The sequence below is a fragment of the Vidua chalybeata genome, chromosome 6 (assembly GCF_026979565.1).
Source record: "Vidua chalybeata isolate OUT-0048 chromosome 6, bVidCha1 merged haplotype, whole genome shotgun sequence".
In the NCBI taxonomy this organism is placed as follows: domain Eukaryota; kingdom Metazoa; phylum Chordata; class Aves; order Passeriformes; family Viduidae; genus Vidua; species Vidua chalybeata.
Window position 1 is genome coordinate 59,865,976 of NC_071535.1, and position 14,428 is coordinate 59,880,403.

The window sequence follows — 14,428 nt, forward strand, 5'->3', positions numbered from 1 at the left end:
GCATTGATTGTAGAAGCACAGAATCCAGAATGCAGATTTAGAACACAGACTATAAGGTGGTTTCTGCATGAACTGAAATTGTGGTGGAAGAGGTGCTGCACAATAAGGTTAGGCACATCTGAAGAGCATTTCAAGGCAGCAGGAGTGCAGAGCAGTCTGTGAGCACCTACTTTGAATGAGTTGAGAGAGAGCAGGGATGAAAATGAACTCATTGCCATGGAATCAGAGCCCCAGGAGCCTGGCTCTGTGCGCTGGGAGTGCACATATTTCCGTGCCATCTGCTGGAGCTTGGTACCTTTGGTGTGCACAGAGTGCACTCCTCATAAATTGACTGAAAGTGAAGGCAGTGCAATGCTCTTTGATGTAGCAGCTCGGTGGTTTGAGCCTCAGCTTAGGCAGTGAAACAGCAGCAGGTCCCTCTGGAGATAATTCATCCTCCCTCCACCTGCAGGAGTGTGAGCAGAGAGGGATGAAGGGGCTGGGGAAGGCACTTCGTGTTACAGCTCTGGGGGCTGTGTCCTCATGGCAAGGCAGGATGAAAAGGCCCCAAGTGGGAAAATGGATCCTAAAGAGAGAGAGTTTTGGCATCCCTCGGGACCGAGCAAGTCCTGCGCCTCAGCAGTCTGCAGCTCCCTGTTTGTGTGCTTCCCAAGAAACAGCCCAGTTGGTTTTCCCAAAAAAGGGGGTGTTGGGAGACTGCAAGTTTAGATACCTGGAGAGTTTGAAATTCAAACTGGGAGATGATTCCTCAAAAGCTGATGGTTTTTTACTGGGACCTTCACTCACTCACCTAAATCCTGCAGCTTCCTGCTTCATGACACTTTAAAAAGCTTTAAATGCTGGCGCTGCTCTTTGAAGTTGAACTCAAAAATCTCAGAGTCCTCTTAAGCACTTAGAATAAAATGTTAAATACTTCAAGACTGAGGCTTTATATTAAAAATTCTTAAGTAAAATTAAAAATTATTCCTCCTGGTGGCTTTTCTTTATGGCAGAGCTAACCCTCAAAAGGGTAAAAGTGTATTTGATTTCTGGCAGCTTCTTCAGATTTTCTAGCAGTGAGAAGCAATATGATAAATACTTACTTTTCAAATTGGAATATCTTCTATGTTATTTATTGATATGTTTTTTAATTAATCACCCCATGATTTTTTTTCAAGCAGGCTACTTCATAAGGGAGAATTTTATCAACATATTATATTTGCCAAACTGCAGGAGCATTGCATATTGTTGTGGCATTTACAGCTAAGTTCTGCTAGTTAACCATTTCTTATTTTCTTTATACTGATTTTGTCACATTTTTTGGCTCAGGGTATAAAAATTGACAATGTGAAATTTTCAACTGAGGATTGACTTAACTGAAACTTTTCATTCTCAGCGCTTTCAATTTTAGTAACACAGAAAAAAAAAAACAAATTCAGAGTCTTAGATCTTCTCATCAGAAAGAATATACTTCTCAGTAATAGGTTGTCAGGTTTTGAAATATTTTGAGTGCTGGGGGAATATGTACTGAAAATAATCAACTAAACTGGTTTTGGCCTTGCGAAGCCAGTCTGTCATGGAAGTGCATTTCAAAATATGGGGGGATGTTTCACCAAGGTGGCAGACAACATTATTGGTGCTGACACGTTCTGCAATCTCGCTGCTGAGCACTTACACCCAGATTTCATGCTCTGGAGTGAGGATACCAATCCTTTGTATGTTCAAAAGAGGGGAGGATTCAAAGTCGGGTTTAAACTCCACTTTGGCATAATCAGGGAGCTCAGCTGTGTAATAGAATAAGAATTGTGTGTAATATGTGTAATATAATAACATGCAACGATGTAAAATGTTCCCTTCTCCATTTTCTCACAGATCACTGCTTTTTCTCTGCTGGGGTGTCATGTCACATCTTTCCTAGGTTTGCTGGAAGTCTCTTTTCCCCAGTTATTTGTTATTGAAGCTGATCTAGCTTTAGCAAAAAGAGTTATTCAGAAGCAAAAGGTTCTCGTTTTGACATGCTTTCTCTTAGCCTCAAAATCTCCATTTTCTGTTGTTCTGGAAACAAAAATACCCTGTCATCTGCTGAAAGCAGCCACCCAGTGCTGCCCTATGGTGGCTCTGATTTATTGTGCTGCCTCGTGCAGAGCGCTCTGGTGCTGGCAGGTTGTGGCAGTCCAGGTTTGGGGCTGGCGGTGTGGTGGAGGTCAAGAGCCATCTGGTCCTGTGATGACTGTGTGAAGGGCTTAGTGGCTGCAAGGATGTCCTAAAATGCATTAAAAGCTATTCGTGGTGTTGTGGAGACCCTTGATAAAGCCAGACCCAAGGTTTTGAGAGAAGGTGTTCATGTGATGTGCGTTATTTACATTTCAGGGTGCATTAAAGTCTTCTGATCACAGAGATAACTGGTGGCAGGCTCTGGGTAAAGGATTTCTGGATTACCCATGGAGGAATTGCCTGGTGGTGGGGGAAGGAAATCACATCCCAAAATTCACTGCAGGTGGTGTGGGCTTCTGCCCCGTCCTGCACCGCTGCTCCTGCCCGGCAGCGATGCCCTCTGCTTGGAGATCACAGCAGGGCAAACTCCAGGGCCAAGGCACCCAGGGCAAACTCCAGGGCCAGAACCTACAGAACTGAGTGCCACAAAACACGGTGGCCTGAATGATAATTTCAGTCCCTCACTTTGTCACTATTGATTGGTGCTGGTTTGGTCGATGCAGGCAGATTAAATGTGAGAATGAACAAGCAGAGCTACAAGGAATGACCTGCAGAATCTTCCAGCAGCTGAACTCACCATGCCAGTGCCAGAATTTGATCAAATCCTGTCTTTGTATGATTGGAGTGTAGGGAAATTTTAAGATGAACTTGAACAGAAGGTCTCATTATTTTTGTTTGAATGTAAATACATGGATTATTTCCTTTAAGAAGAACAGAATGTTATGTTTGTGTTTTTTTTCTGTCTGTGTGCTGGAAGACAGACTATTACATAAATATTGGTCAAGGCAAGCCACTTCTGATCTCTGTACTCCCATCAAATCCTGGATGTTTGTCATGAAAACAAAACCAGCTGTAAATCTGATAAGTAATTAAAAATTGACTCACTTGCTCAACCTCTTTGAAAATATCTTTGTAGCTCATTTCTGAATTTAATGAACCTGACTTCAAACTAATTCAAGATTTAACAGCTACTTTTACTGCTGAGAATTGTCAGCAGCAGCCCTGGCCAGGCTGTTGGTAGAAACCCTTTCAGCCTGTGCAAAACTGTCTGCTCTCTCCAAAGCCACGAGTCTGCAGCTGGCCCACACCTCTGGCTCTTGGTGCTGACAGTTGTGGTCAGAACCTGCTGGTTTACAGATTTCTGGGCTTTCAGCCTTTTGCCTGCTGGTGTGTGTCCGTGCCCATGCCTGTAACTTGCTGGAGATTTCCATGGGATTAGTGCACGGGAGAAAAAAGGTAAAAATTAACCCCTCTGCCTGTGTGCATCTAAATAATTGTGCACTTTTTCAGTGCTTTACAGATGCATGAGTAAATGCATAAACTTCCTAATGTTCACTCTTCCTCTCAGCTTCCCTGAGATGAAGTGATGTGGCACGATGCTTAAACTTCAATGACAATGTCTTAAAACTAAAAAGAAACCAAAGAGAATCTGGCAAATGGAAAAGGCAGGGTTTTCTGCTGGTTTAGTGAAACTGGTGTTGCTTTCTTTGGGCAGGGGGGATTTCATTTTTACTGTGCTACCATTGGCCCCTGTTAACATACTAAACTTTACTAAATGTAAAGTATTTACATTTAGTATTTACTAAATGTAAAGTTTAGTATGAGACTGAGACTGACACAAGCCTGGCCTGACACACTGATCAGCCCTTCATTTTAAACACCTTTGTACCTCCAGCTGAAACACAGTCTGTAAGGGGATATTGACCTTCACCCAAAAATTAGGTCCTGTTTTAGCAACTCACAGCTCACATTTCTTTGGGGTCCTGCTCCAAGTGCATGTGTGGGAAGTTAGGTGTGTGAAATGCAAAAACCAGGGACTGTTAAGGGCTGGGGATAATATTCTGCAGCATTTTAAACAAAAAGATGTCACCTGTCAGTGCAGAGAAAGCACAGTGATGTCATTATTCTTTTCCTTGTTGCTCAGGCGAGGCTGGCAGGGTGTGCTGGAGAAAGCAGCACAGCCTGATCATTTTTCCCATTCCTGGGGGCAGGAGACAGGAGGAGATGGGTTTGGGATCTAAGGGAACAGAGTTATTCTCATGTGCTTGTGCTCAGATGGTTGCTAATGTGACAGTGAACTGTAATCCCCTTTCCTCTTTGCTTCTGCAAAACAAATTGTGTTTATCAATTTTCCCTTATAGATCTGCACTAAAATGAAATGTAGAAAATGGAGTATATGATTCAGCACATAGAGATGAAGGTTGGCAATATTTAGTCTTAACTGTCCCTTTAAAATGTATTTATTAGTAGGAGAGTCCTATGTGAAAATATGAAATGAGCTTGCATGGGGTTTTTTAGGATTTTGGGGTTTGTTGGTTTTTCTGGTGGGGTTTTTGTTGGTTTTCTTATATATTTTACTTATTTTCTTCTTAGTGTTATATGTGTGGCTCAAATGGTCTAAACTCAGAGTAAACTCACTTGATCAAAACCTACATGTACAAGGTTTTGTGGCTGTGCACACACAATGCCCTGGCTGTGCTGGGGTTTTCCTGCTGGGATCTGGAAGCAAACTCCCCAGGACATTCTTAATCTTTGCTTTGCTTCCCCTCTGCTGTCTGTGCCTGGCTGATGAAGGCCTTTCCTATAAGCCAGAAACAGAATCTTTGAGAGGGTTTATGGAGTCTTTTGTTCTCCTTTTTGTTCAAAGGTAACTTCGCTTGGAAAAGGATTTAAATTTTGTTTCGGGGACTAAAATGATTTTTGGTTCTTTCCTTAATAAAAGGAGGCTTCTTCAATTGTTACAGTGATGTCAAAAGTATTACAACAGTACAACCCAGACACTGAGACTCCATGATTTACATGGCTGTAAAAGAAGGGTTCCTTCTGTAAATATGTGTTTGTTTTCCTTTGTACCAGTTTTTCCTTGTACAGACTCCAGCAGTTCCACAGTCACCTTTGTCAAAAAAAATCACCGTGTTGCTCCTGACTGGAAATTAATGTTTGTCTTAATTAAATTGTAAAGTGGGTAGCTGCAGGATTTCTTCCAGGCAATTTTATTCCATTATATATAAAAGAATGGCATGCTAATTTGTGTTTTTTTATATAAACACACAGAGCAGACTTGCAGCAGCCAGACTGTTCACAAATATGATTCCTGCTGCTAAAGAGCCAGCAGAAGGGGAGAGCTCAGGCTCATGGACAGGAAGCTTCAGCCAGCTGAAACAGCCTCTCTTGATTTTTCCAAAAATGCAGTTTGAAGAAAGATGGATTTGTTGTCTTTGCTGTCAGACCTGCCTCACAAAACACAACTTGCACAGAGCACACAGGAAAAGAAGAGGCTGTGTGATTTACAGCTGAAGGTGAATGAACCCAAATACTCTTTTAGCTGAAGCTGCTGCCTGTGGCAGGGAAAATGGGCACTGCCTGCTCTGGGTTTGGCTGGCAGCCACCCCTACCCCACGCCTTTGCCACGTCCTTGGATCCCCTGCAGGCTTTGGGGCTGTGCTGATGAACTTCTTTAGCATGCTCGGTGCCCTGAGCTGTTTGGCAATTCATAATCAGGGCAATTTAAAGATTCCGATCTTTAATCAGAAGGAAAGAACCCTTCAGAAGAGGAATCTTAAGTGAAAAAGAACTTCTGGGTTGTGATTTATTATCTACTTTGTGCCAAAATAATCTGAACAAATTAGAACTGAAAGTGTTGGGGATTACTTCAATTTTTAGACTTTTTTTTTTTTCTTTCCAGAAACAAAAATGCACCATCTCTTCCATGCCCTGAAAATTTGAAAATTTGAAAGAGAGTATCAGATCATATAACAAATGTCAAAAACCATTATATTTCAAATTATCAATACATTTTATAAAATTTATAACCTTAATCTAGCTAAGATTTGAACAAAACTAATATAAAAAGCAAAAATGGTGGTCTGGGTGGTAACAAAAAGCCTGAAAATTATATTTTTCCAGATGCCCTGTGTCTTTTGGGCTTTTCCTCCAGCTCAAACTCTCATGGGTTCCTTGAAAGGAAATCTCCTTGTGTGAACCTAGCAGAATTTCCTGAGTCCAATTGATACAGTCTTTATACAAAATATACTCTCTCAAATTAGATGAATTCCAGCAAGACAATTGAGTATTTCTTGTGTTTCTGCTCTTGAAATCCAATGGGCAGTTTTTAATCAAGTTTCATGTTGAACCTCTTAATTCTACAATTATCTCATCAGCAAAATTTCCAGTATGCTTTGACAGAGAGAGGGACAATCTACAGAGATCAAAGAAAATCATAAAAAATGACCTTTTTAAGCTATGAGCTGGAAAGACAATGAATTCTGCATTACTGACACAACTGATCTCCAAACCTCACAAAATTTGCTCCCATTCTGTAGAAGTAATGGGTTTTGGCAGAATTTTGGATTTTTTTTTTGTTTGTTTGTTTGTTTTTGTTTTTTTTAAATAACTGAGTAGAACATTGCCTGTTTTTCCTCTAGCATCATGAGAATCTTAGTTCCACTTTATTTTGATGTATTGTGAGCTATTGCCTTTACAAATATTGTAACAAACAAATATATTTTGGGGTTTTGGAGCTCTTATTCCAAGAGTTCTCTTGTATTTGGGTATCCTACTGAAGATTTCCCAAATGAAGGGCATGAAGAGTATCTGAACTATACCACAATGGTGACCTCTTCAAGGCATCGAACCAAAAAAACCCCAAAAACCAAAACCCCAAAACAGACAAGCAAACAAACAAAGAAAACACCCCAAAAACCCCAAAAACAAATAAACAAAAGAACAAAAAGAGCAAACCAAACCAACCAAACAAAAAAAAAATGCCTAAAAAACCACAAAAACCACCCCAAAAAAACAAACAAAAAAGAACTAGAAAAAGAACCTCAGCACTGTGTCACTGCTGTGTGCTCTAAGCATTATCTTCTCTTTTCTTTGACAGAGTAGGAAAAAAAAAAATTCCCATCTTCGACAGAAGGCAGAATCACAAATCATCTGTTCTTCCTCCATTTTTTTCCCCTTGCAGTTCTTAGCAGAATTTGAATAAATCTTATTTCTGAACTAAAAGCAAATTGACTGACTAAAAATGTCAATTCACCTTCCATCAATGGATTTAAATAGTGAAACTATGCAGAGATTTCCCAGTGTTTACATACCCAAATTAGTAAATGCTAGAAATGCCAGCAAAAAATGCCAGTCCTTGTCCTATTTGCTTTCTGTATTTGAAATCCTGGATAACCTTTGCTGAAACCTTTCAGAAAATTGAAGTGCTCTGAGTTCAGCTCCCTTTGTCTCAGGGATTGTTCAGCGCGTGGGTTTCCCTCTGCTCTTCCAGCATTCAGAAACCAGTTCATTTGTCATTTGGCAAAAGGCTGGAGGGATGATCCAAATCCTTTTGGTTTGCACAAGATTTTAATTTCTGCTGAGCTGTCCACTTTGTGCTAGATTTATTCATAAATAAATGAATAAAAAAAATAAAAAAATAAAAACCCAAACCAGATGGCTGCTACTTCATAGGAGTGTTGTTATTTTACTAGAAGGACACCCTCTTTTTGCCCTTTTCCCAGTAGGCATGGGCTGAATTAAGTCAAGAATCCAGGAGTTCTACTCTTTCCTCTTAAAGTCGTTTTCCTTGAAGTTTTGCTTTTGTAAACTGGATGAATATGACCCTATTCCATAAAAAAAAAAAAAAAAAAAAAAAAAAAAGCAGACAATAGACAGTAAATGTATTTGCTTTTTATATTAGTTTTCTTGAAATCTTAGCCAGATTAAGGTTTTAATTTTTATAAAACATATTGATAATTTTAAATATAATGGTTTTTTTACATTGGTTATGTGATCTGATATTCTCTTTCAAATTTTCATGGCAAACTCCCCTTTTTATTTTAATTTTTATTACACTATGTCCTCAGTTGCCTGCTGTATGGTAATGGAATAACACAGTGAATTTAAATAATGGTCTGCTGCTTGAAGAATGAATTGTTCTGTCCAGCAGATAACTTCTCAGACTTCCTGTAACATTTTAAGGAGAGAGCCATGAAACATTGAGATCTTTCTTTCTCAAACTTTCACATCCAGTTGTTGCCTTTTTTCCCAGGGCACTGCTCTTTCAGCTTCTTCATTAGGGTTTTTTTTTTTTTTTTCTTTTAAATCCCCTGTATATGTGAGGGAAAACAACTGTTTGTTTAAGATTTCTTTCATTTTAACCTGGAATTTAAAAGATCATTTCCTGCTCCTTCACGTATCAGTAGAGAATAAAACTGGGATATCAAAACCTGGGCATATTTCTGTTGCAGATGTCAGAGGATCCAGGAGCAGGGAATGGGTCAGATTTATGGTTTGACTTGAGGATTTGAGGGTCTCTTCCAACCTAAAGTGATTTTGTGACAGGTTCTTTATTTTATTACTCCACCTGGCATGTTTAGAAAGTGCTTTGAAGCTGCGGGGCTTTCTAACTTTTTTTTTTTTTTTTTTTGTCACATCTGAAAAGAAAGAAGAGACTCCAAAACTGAGAGACTCTGAGTGAGACACCACAGCAGGAAAAAAATCCCTCATCCATCTAAGTACAGGGACCAAGCCTGCTGAAGTTTTACTGCTCTTTAAATTCAGCATGGTTGCTTTTTGGAAAGTGGGGTAATTAAACAGATATGGCTCCTTTGCATAATTTTATTATTCTAAGGCAGTGAAATGACAGGGCACTGCTGGTTTAATGGGAGAGCTTAATTTTAAAGAGGATAAGACATTGAAAGCAAAAATATATCATTTGTACTTCATCAAATTTTCCAGCTTTATTTCTCCTCTGTCCTTTTTATAATGTAGTTTCAACAGTAATAATAAAAAGGGAAGACAGGCACATGTGATACAGATATAAAAGAAGAAATTGCTACCAAAATTTAGTCCATGCACTGACTTTATCACAGAAATTTGAGGAAAATATAAACATTATAATTTTGTTTTTCCACTTTAGGGCTGTTTCATTGTCTAACTCCACAAGTGAGAATATTTGTTTCATTATAATCACCTGAATATTAATGACACAGCCCCTGAGCAATTGAATAACCAAATTAATAACTCCCACTATATAAAATTGATATAATGAGAGCTTATCTTCTTGTACATTCCAAGCAGGCTGGCCTTAATTTTCTATCCTTTTTTTTTTTTCCTTTTTTATTTGTGATTACAGTTTTATTGCAATATAAAAACTTTAGCTGGAGGAAAAGGATATGATTAATATGATATCACCATCAGGAGTAGCCAATAAATCAGTGTTTTCTCTCAAGAAGTCTGTGAAGCCACTAGCACACTTCACCTTTGTACATCTGTGTGGATGAATTGGGTGGCACCACCCTTCCCTCCAGTTCTTTCCCAGGCTTGTTGGTTTGGATAATTGTACTCCTCTGAAAAGTGCCTTTCCTTCCAGCTCAGTGCTTGTGCAGTGCCTAAATTAAAACCCCTCCTGTCCTCGCTTGGAGATAATATTTAATTCTGTAGAAATGATGTCTGTGAACTGGAGAGAAGGCACAAGTTGGTGCTAAGCCCACAGGCTGGTGTGGAGCTCAGGGAAGAGGTTCAAGGAGTGTTTCCCAGGGGCTCTGCTCAGTGCAGTGAGATGCTGCCCACTTCTCACCTTCATTTCCCAAAGGCTGATTTGCAAATTGCTGCTCTCTGAAAGCAGCTTCCTGCACATAGATGGAGCTGCTGCTATTTACCCGACACATTGTCTTATAAATCATAATAATAAAATTACGGAGAGCTTATGTGGAGATTAAATGTGTTTCCCCACAGCAATATGAATATTGACTCTGGAAGGCTCCTCCTGCCAGGGCAGAAACATGCAATTTTGTTACAGCCTCAGAGGTAAATACTGGTATTTGAGTAGTGCTCAGAAGGAATAATGAAGTGTTTTAGTGGCTCTGTGCTTCATTTCTTCAGATCCAACAATTTCTGTGAGTTGTGATCACGGAGAGGAAAGCTTTCTCCCCTTCAGAAAATATTCAGTGTTCAAAATGTGGGAATCCTACTGCACTGAAGATTTACATGATAGGTTTCCATTTATATGGGATTCTTTCACATAAGAAAGTTCGAATTCTTGTTAAACTTTGACTGATATGAGTTCTGCTATCTTAAGTATCTGTCAAAAAATGACAGCAACATTATGCAGGTGGAACCTGGATTTCTCTAGGAGGAAAAACAATCCCCAGAACTGTTTCCTTCCCGCGCCTAGAGGGAACACAGAGTGGGAAGCAAAGCAGGAAGACTGAATGGAAGGGACACTGCTAAAGAAGGCAGGAGTTTCATTAGTGTATAACACTAGACATGTGTAACCACTTTATGTATGAAAATACACCACACAAGAAAACTGCTTCTTCTTCTGGAAGACAGAAGAACAGGCAGTCCTGATTTACAGTGTAAGATCCTGATGCTTTAGGGGTGCTTCCACCCTTCATTTGGAGGCAGAAATCACGGGGAATGGGACATGGAATAAAGTAGAAAATGGTCAAAGGCATGAAGAGGTTAAAAATAAGGAGAGCAGAAATAAGATCCAGAGAGGAGCTGGGCACAGGGATGCAGGCACAGAGGCTGGTGCAAAAGGACATCTCTGGTGGCTCTGTGACCTTTGGCAGAACAGTTCTCATTTCAGGGCTGCTTCAGCTATGTCTGGGGATTTCAGAATGTGAATTAGCTGATTTCCAAACGTGATCTCTTTCATGCCTGGACAGTCCTGTGCTCCCCAGCTCGCTGCTCACACAGCTGTGTCTGCTAAGGTAGGTAACTTGTGGTGCCTGGTGAGGGGGAGGATGAATTTGGGTCTGAAAGCTTTCAGAAACAAGAGAGAAAGTGCTGCTGAGTGAAAGAGCTTTGTGTGGCCTTTATTCCCTGATGTAGGACCAGGAATGTGTACCTGGCCTTGAGATCCCCTGTGTTTTGGGGGCTCATCCTTGTGACAGAGGTGTGTGTTAGCAGTGTCAGACCTCAGGTACAGGCTCAGGATCTGGGATCCCATATGGGATATGGGATCTTGGAAATAGGTGTGCTGTTCAATGTTTGTCAGGGTGTCAGCAGCTGGAGAGCACCTGGATAAGAAAAGTTCTTTCATTTTTCTGATCGAAGGGCACGGATATGAAGGAGCTTGTACAATGACAGTAGGAGCCTCCCCTGTATCCTCAAACAGCGTCTCTGTGCTGTACAGAGCAATAATACACCCATACTGAGAGCAGAATTTGATTCTGAAACTCATTCTGCAAGATGATGTGTGTGAGGAAAGAGAGAGCGATCCTAGGCAGATAATAAATACGGGAGAACTATGTCAAATGATGTTTCAGAAGTGTTGCAGATAGAAAATTGTATCATAATACATTACACATGTTGCACGAAGCCTAAAGAATGGATTCCACTGAATTGCAGTGGGAATGTCCTTCGGCTGGAGCTTTGGGTGTCACGGTGCCCTGTTTAATGCTGACCTCCAGCCAGCATCCTAAAAATCAGGGCAGAGGAGTGGTGAACACTATTTCTTGAGAAGAGTTTTTTCTACCCAGATCTGAGGGTTTCAAAATAGAAAATGTGTGTGCAAATGCATAGTCCCTCTCTTGTCATTCCCCTTTCCTTGAACTCTGTTATTTTCAGTATTTTCAGAATATTTTCCAGTTGTTGTGTCTTCAACTTTTCTAAAGACTTCCTTATTCTGTTATTTCAGGAATAACTCCCCCTCCCCCAAACCTACTTTTTACCAGCTGTATTCAGCTACTGAGAAACACACAGAAGCATCCCTTGCTAATCCCTGTTTGGGATTATTTATCTTTAGCACCTTCAGAAGCTTTCTGGGGCTGTTAATGCTCAGTTGTGCAGCCACATTGCATTTCAAATCAAAGAGCCTTTGTCTATAGGTGGATGGGAGAGGGTTGCTTCAGTCAGGGTGTTGCTGAAGATGTGGGTGCTCTCCTTGGGGCAGCTCTGGTTGATACAGGATTTGGTTAAATCCTATTGCCAAGGGCACTCATTACAATAAAACTACGTTTTGTTCCGGTGTGGCATTTACATCCTTTATAAAACTTGGCTGAAACTTTGTTTGCTGGGTTCTAAAGTGCTGTGCATCCTCATGAGGGCACGGTTAGCTGTAATGACTGATGTGGATAGTGCTCCTGTATTTAAATATTCAGTATGGAAATGTTTGTGTGGGCATCATGAAAACTTTCTGTGCACTTCAAACTGGAAGCAGAGATGAAACCATGCATTTGATTTACAGAGAGAAAGGGAAAAAAAAAACCAAAACAAACCCCAAAACAAACCCTGCAACAATGGTGTGAGAATATTCAAACAGCCCTAGACACTGCAGGGGATTATAACTCAGGTGCAGAGTTTTTTTTTCCCTCCTCTTGAAACATAAACTTTAAGAGATTTAGATATTTTAGAGGAACTAAGATTTTAGTTAGAGATAAGCCTTACTAGAGTTAATTAAAATAAAGGGATTTAGTAAGTAGGCCTCGATGAAGTTAAGAGTTAGTAGTTAACTAATAATTGATTGCTTGTCAACACAATGTTTAGTTAGCTGGATTTATAATGAAGAATATAGAAACTGACAAACAGCTTTTAGGAACATAAGACAATTGTGGGCCTCCTCTGTTCTGAAACTAATTGAAGACAGGGAATGGGAGTTTTACCAAGGTTCATTTGTCATATTTGCATTGAAAAGGTAGAGAGGTCAGAATGAGGAAGACTTCATTTACTTCCTCATTTTGGGACCCCTCCCCATGGAAGGGACCACCGACCCATTTCAAGGAACAAACTACGCATGCTTAATGGTTTTGGGAATGATTAGCATACGAAGCGAGGAATGGGATGTACTAAATGATGAATATGTATTTGTGTTTTGGGTATTCAATTCTGGTGTGGATAAAAGGACTCTGTGATCATTGGAAAGGTGCAGTGTGCATTTGGGAGCTGTCCCGCACGCTGCCCGGCGCCGCAGTGAACATACACTAACTTCAAACTGTTAGAGAGTTTTTGTCCGTCACAGTTGGATATTGGTGCTAGATCAATATCCATATTTCTTTAATATCACTCTGATCCAGAGCTGCTCTCTGCAGCAGAGGTTTCCCTATCCAGCAGCCTCCTCGTGGGGAGCTGATCCCTCTGCTGCCTCCCATGCAAAGCACCAGGGGAACGAGCTGAGTCAAAGGGCTGGGTGAGTGACTGGGTGCTACGAGGGGAGTGTGAACTGTCTTGACTCCAAAAATGCCTCCCGTGTGGGCAATCCTGCCCTTGGCACTCAGAAGGCCAGCAGCTGTGTGTGTTGAACCCATTCTATACAAGACAGACAGTTGGGTTTCCAACAAATATTATTTTTTCCAGAACACATTGTTTCCTGCTGCTTTGTGAGCTGAAGGATGCTGTATCTTCACAGTCAAGTATGATTTCACTTCTGATGTATGCACAGCACACCATGATTTTTGGAGATTTTTTTTTTTTACTTGCCTATTCCTATATTGTCTGTGGAAGTCACAATATTTAACACTGTCTTCAACACCGTCAGCAAGTGCTTCCTGAACCTTCCTTACACAACATTATAACCTGTTTTTTCAAAGCAAATCAGCCTCTGAAAATGTTGGTGATGCCAGAATTCTGGATGTTCGTACCACAGCAGAGAGATTTCCACCTCCGCGTTCTCAGTTTGGCAGGAAAAGTATTCCCTAATTTGCTTGGTGTGATGAAAGCTGCCTCATCTCTTCTCCAGCCTTCTGAAACCAGTGTCTGTAAAAGAGCAAACCGTGTTATGGGGCTTGAGATTCGGTGGTGACGTGGGCCCCTGGGTTTGAGATGGTTTTTCATTTATGCAGCTGTAATTATTGTTGGCCGGCACTTGTCTGGTACCAGCATTTTGCAAATGCTGTGACAAATGGCAGTGGGGAGAGGACAGCACCCTGTTCTTCACGAGTTCAGCCTCATGAGTCACATCCTTGGGAGGTCCTGTAACATACAGATCATCTCACAGACTGAATAAATATGGATTTGCTGCACCCCTGTAGTGATAAGGGCAGCCAAAATCCCTGGCTGCTTTAAATTGCACCTCATTTCTCCCAGGGATGGAGAATTTAATGAAATTGTTTAGCAGATGAAGCATTATAGAGATCCCTTTAGACAAAATGAATGGCTTTAGCTAATACTGTTCTTCTGAGATGGAAGGGAGCAAGTGTATCAAAAAGCATCATGTTTAATCTCATAATTATCCTCTGCTAAAGGCTTTCATGAGTTATTTGGTGAAGCTATTTGGATGGAAAACATGTACATAACAGATGAG